The following is a 6073-nucleotide window of genomic DNA, read 5'->3' on the forward strand; positions in this document are numbered from 1 at the left end:
GTAGGTAAAATGATCTAGAAGACACTAATTGTGATAGAGACAGAAGCAGAAAGCCAGAATAAAAGGAGAAAAGGCACAACAGCTAGACAGACAGATGGACAGGAATGAGAGGGATGTGGAGCCCTCAGCCTTGGCTCCCATCTATTCTGTTTCTGGTTCCAGTACCCTGAGGCCCAGCTGGGTACCCTGGAGCCTTGGGTTCTAAGATTATCAGTAAAATTTTCGAGTGGACATTTTGGGTATGGGCTTTCTATCCCAGTTCACACGGTATCATTACTTCTATGTTCTTGTGGAAACTTCCTTCCTTCTCAACAGAGAAACACTGTGTTAAGTTGTTAAGCAATAGCCTGCCCTCTCCTAGTGCTATTTTTACCTGGGCTAGTCTGAGTAGGTTTCTGTTCTCTGCATCTAAAAATGCTTTGACTAGTACAGATATTGATACAGTGATTCATTCTAACCTTAACTCATTGATTGATGCCCTCACTGGTTTTATCTACTCAATGTTTCATTTGGACAATTCAGTCATTCATTTACACATTGATTTGCTATTTATTATAGCAAAAAATAGTTGTCAAGCACCTGCTATGTGGCAGACCCTGTGCTTGACACCCCAGGTGATGTGGAAATGAACCAGGTGTGGTCTTTACTCTCAAATCTCATGAATACTAACATGGATGGAATGCAATTAAGTATAAGGTAGACATTACTAAATATCAATGTTGGTAAGTCAAGTTTAGCCTAAAGCTCCCTCCTTACATATTTTAAGTTTTGGCCTAAAGGTTTTTCTGTATATCATGAACTGTAACAAATGGAAGTGTAAAGAGACCATAGCCTACACTTGTGCCAATTATTGAGTTTTGGCAATCAAATGTAGCCAACTGTTCAAACGATATTCAAATAAGGCAAATGCCAACCTGTAACCAATCTAGCTGTTTCTGTATTTCACTTCTCAGAGCCTACTCTGGCCTGGGAGGCTGCCTGATTCACAAATCATTCATTGCTCAATTAAACTCTTCAATTTAATTCAGCTGAAATTTTCTTTTATCAATGTGCATTGTACATTCAGTAGAAAGAAAGGATTTCAGGATAAAAATCAGAAAAGGTTTCTTGGAGAGACTAGGCCATAAAAGAGCTTCTACTTCAGTTTGAATTTGGAAATTAGAAAGAAGGGAAAATAAGAAAAGCCAGTGATGTTTCTTAAGTTTAATAGTAGCAGTCATTTGTGAAATGAGAGGGTATCTGAGAGATTAAAGAGCCCAGATCATTGGAAGAAAGTTTCTACTCTTGGAGACATAACTAACATCATGGCTTGACTTTGATGGCTTCTAAATACACCCTTATCCCACGAGGCCAGGAGCCCACTAAAAGTGCCTTCTAGTCCCTGGGCCAAGTCACTCCAGACCCACTCTGCCTCTCTGTCCTGTTGGGAAACTAACCTGGGCTTCTGTTTCCCTCCTACCACCAGTGTTTCTGAGGTGTTCCAGTCAGAAAAAATGTAATAAAGCTTTTTAGCCCAAGGTTAATATCCTTTGAGGAAAGTGCATTTCTTTTTCAAAGTTGATTTGTTTGCATGAATGTTCAGGGAAAAAATAGACCTTGGAAGATAAACTTTCATCCATGGAAAACTTTCAAAACAGAACTAGCTCCCCACAAAAACTGCAGAAATAGAGTCTAGACAGTTTTGATTATGCTGTTAGTTTTCAGCGGGGTTGTAGCATTCTCTAAGAGACATTTAGGAAATTTGGGGGATTACCTTTGTAAGCCAAAAATAAAATCCTAAGTCACCCTGATTGACTGCACAGACCTCTCTGGGACAAGAGAAACCTGAAAAATTGAATTCTTTGTCTTGATAAGAAGGAAGATTGAATATGCCTCAGGATGGTCCCTCCCTTACGGAGTTTAGGCACAAAAGAACAGAATTAACATTAAAATAGAGATCCCTGCCAGGCGCAGTGGCTTACGCCTGTAATCCCAGCACTTTGGGAGGCCAAGGCAGGTGGATCACGAAGTCAGGAGATCGAGACCATCCTGGCTAACATGGTGAAACCCCATCTCTACTAAAAATACAAAAAAATTAGCCGGGCATGGTGGCAGGCTCCTGTAGTCCCAGCTACTCGAGAGGCTGAGGCAGGAGAATGGCGTGAACCCAGGAGGCGGAGCTTGCAGTGAATCGAGATCACGCCACTGCACTCCAGCCTGGGCAACAGAGCAAGACTCCGCCTCAAAAAAAAAAAAAGAGATCCCAAGTTTCACAAAACAGACTCTTTGGCAATAAGATACCAAATTCCAACCTAACACTGGTATAACATCACATGACAGATAGAAGACCCTGAAGGAAATGAAACTATTTTATCCCAAGAGATTTTTCTTTGACATACTTTGAAATGGCCCTGCAAAGCCATCTTTTGTAGGGGAAAGTTTGCATCTGTAAGGAACCTCTGTTAATGCAGCCAGGCCTATCCCTGATCTAGAAGAAATTAGCTAAGAGTCAGATACCTTTTAAGGTCTACAAAGAGACATTTACCATCTATTCTTTCTGAAGCCTGCCACCTGGAGACTTCATCTACATCACAAGAACCTTGGTTTCCACAACCCCCTTTATCTTAATTCAAGCATCTATTTCTACTGACTTCAAGTCTTTAGCTTAACTCTTTCAACCTATCACTAATCAGAAAATCTTTGAATCCACCTGAGACCTGTAAGCACCACCCCACTCCACTTCAAGATGTCCCACCTGCCTGGTGGCTCACACCTGTAATCTCAGCACTATGGGAGGCTGAGGCAGGCAAATCATGAGGTCAGGAGTTCAAGACCAGCATTATGAAACCCTGTCTCTACTAAAAATACAGAAAATTAGCTAGGCATGGTGGCATGCACCTGTAGTCCCAGCTGTTCAGGAGGCTGAGGCAGGAGAATTGCTTGAACCCAGAAGGCAGAGGTTGCACTGAGCTGAGATCACACCACTTTAGTCCAGCCTGGGTGACCAAGCAAGGCTCTGTCTCAAACAAAACAAACAAACAAAAAATATATATGTGTATATGTGTGTGTGTGTGTGTGTGTGTGTGTGTGTGTGTGTATAAAAATATCCCAGCTTTCTGGGCTGAACCATTATATGTCTTACATATGTTGATTTATGCCTTTGCCTATAGCTTCTGTCTTCCTAAAATGTATAAAACCAAACTGTAACCCAATCACCTCAAGTACGTGTTCTAAGGATCTTTTGAGACTCTTCCCTGGGCCATGGTCACTCATACTGGCTCAGAATAAATCTCTTTATACTACAGAGTTTTCTTTTTTTGGTCCACACAACTGACCAGCATTAACATTAAAACAGAGATCCTAAGACTCTAGTTAGGGGAAAATCATAATCCAAATTTGCTACAATATTTTTAAATTGGCAAATAAAGTTGTATACATTAATAAGAAACAACATGATGATATATTGTGGAATGACTAAATTATTATCAATTATTTTAGTTGTGACCAGATATTATAATACTGAAATATACCCAAAGGGAGACTGTATTGTTTAAAATTTTCTTTTTTATATTAGTTTAGAGGATTATAGCAATTTTTTAAAATGTATGTATGCAAATAAGTTTTATATGGATTTCATTTCCAAATAGCAAAGAGGGTATTACAAAATGTATTAAAAGGGCATTAGCAAGGGAAATTGTCTATGGCCAAGTGAAGCAATAATAAATCCTCTTCCCAAAAAAGCAACTATAAAGCTCAAAAACATTGATCAAAACCATCATACAGCACTCCAGAAATCAACTGGAGGCATATAACAGTTGGAGTAACATTTATGCTTGAGAACTGCAGAAGTCTGGGTAACAACAGTTAGAATCTTTGGCACTCTAGCCTAAGGCTGCTCCCATCTCCTGCTCCTAGCTAAGTCAATAGGGAGGCTCCTCCAGGGTGGGGCAGACTGGGAGGAGACACAGTTTCTCGGCTGTAAAGGGAGCTTACTTGACTTAGAGCACTGGGCCACATCCACTCTTGGCAGCCATGTTGGTTTAAGTAAAAGTTGCCAAGGTAGAAAAGCAGGAGGGCCAAAAGGTCCTTTAGACTGAGAACATCACTGTAGTCATGACTGGGGCAAATGTCTCTAGCTAAAGCTGCATGCTTGCATAGCAGAAACCAGAAAGGACCCAGTCTAGCCAGACTCTGCTGGCCAACTCTGAGGCTACACAGATATACAGAGGAGATGAAAAAGAGCCCAGTAGAAAGCAAAAAATAGAGGAAAGCATGAAAATGGACTGAAGTTTGAATGTATTCCTATGGTAGGCTGCTTCTAAAATGGCTCCCATAAATGCTGTCCTCAGTATTAGCACTCTGTGTAATCCCCTCATTTTGGGTGCAGCTGACATAGGGACTTGCTTCCAATAAATCATATTCTAATATGGCAAAAATGGTGGATGTCATTTCCAAGGTTAGACTGACTTCTGCCTTGCTCTCACTCTCTCTCTGGTTCTTCCCCCTTCCTGTGCTGATGAAGCAAGCTGCATGTCATGAGCTATCCTATGAAGAGGCACATGTCACAAGGAACAAAGGGTTTCTTGTGACAAAGAAGTGATGTTCTCTGTTCAATGGCCTGCAAGGAACCCAATCCTGCCATCAATCACATGAAGGGTGTGGAAGCAGATCCTTCCCCAGTCAAACCTGTAACGTGGCCACCACCTTGATTGTTGCCTGAGCCAGAGAACCCAGCTAAGGCACACCCAGATTCCCAACCCACAAAATCTGTAAAATCTTTCTCTTGTTTTAAGCCACTAAACTTTGAGATAACATTAAACAGCAATAAGATAACTGATACAGCTCCCATACCCACATGTAGATTCATCAGCAGATCTCAGATGGCATTACTCATTTAAGGTGCTTGAGGACAATTTCCGTCCAATTAGATATGCAGACACAGAGATAATGCTTAGGAAGCTAGCCTTAAATATTTTTAAAAAGCAAGAATGTAAGAAATGTCATCAGAAATTTCAGCAGCTTCACACAACAGAGAAGACAAGATTCCCAGATAGCAATTCCATGATTCACAATAAAACATGGAGTAGGGGAAATCAGAATCCAAAGTTTTTGCAATTTTTTTAATTGGCAAATAAAATTGCATATATTAATGGTGTACAACATAATGATACATTATGGAATGGCTACATCAAGATAATTAACATATCCATTACATATCAATTAACATATCCATTGCAATATTTTCGATACCCAGTTTTCAACAGAAAATTACAAGATATGCAAAGAAATAGGAAAGTGTGACACATACTGAGGAAAATAGCAGATAGTAGAACCTGTCTCTGAGTTTCCCTAGATTCTGTATTTCGCAAACAAAGATTTCAAATAGCTATTCTAAATATGTTCAAAGAACTGTTTAAATTTTTAAATAAAATTATGATAATAAAGAATCAGCAGAGAAAGATTCTAAATAAGGAGATAGAAAGTATAAGGAAAGAAATGGAAATTCTGGTGTTGAAAAGCATAAATTACAATTTTACTGTAAAGACCTATTACAACAGATTATATATGGCAGAGGAAGGGATCAATGAACTTGAAGACAGAGTGATAGAAAGTATCTATCTGAGGAACAGAGAGAAAAAAAAAAAATGATTGAAGTAAAATGAACAGAACCATAGGGACCAGTGGGACAACAACAAGCCAACAGATGTATAATGAGAAAACCAGAAGTAGAAAATAAAAAGGAAGGAGCAGAAAACATATGGAAAAACCAATGGCCAAAAACTTTCAGAATTTGACTTTAAAAAATTAAATACATATCCAAAATGTTCAGTAAACCTCAAGTAGGATAAATATGTAGAGATCCACACCTAGACAAATTATAGGCAAGCAGTCAGAAGACAGAAACAAAGAGAAGAACAAGAAAGAGAAAAATTACTTATTACTACAAGAGGCAACAACACAATTAACAGCTGACTTCCCAAATAAAACAATAGAGGGCAAAAAGCAATCAAATGACATATACAAAGTGTTGAAAAGACTGTTAACCATGAGTTCCATTATCCAGAAAATCTTTCTTCAAGAATGAAGGTAAAAT

The sequence above is a fragment of the Theropithecus gelada genome, chromosome 20 (genome assembly GCF_003255815.1).
Source record: "Theropithecus gelada isolate Dixy chromosome 20, Tgel_1.0, whole genome shotgun sequence".
Lineage (NCBI taxonomy): Eukaryota > Metazoa > Chordata > Mammalia > Primates > Cercopithecidae > Theropithecus > Theropithecus gelada.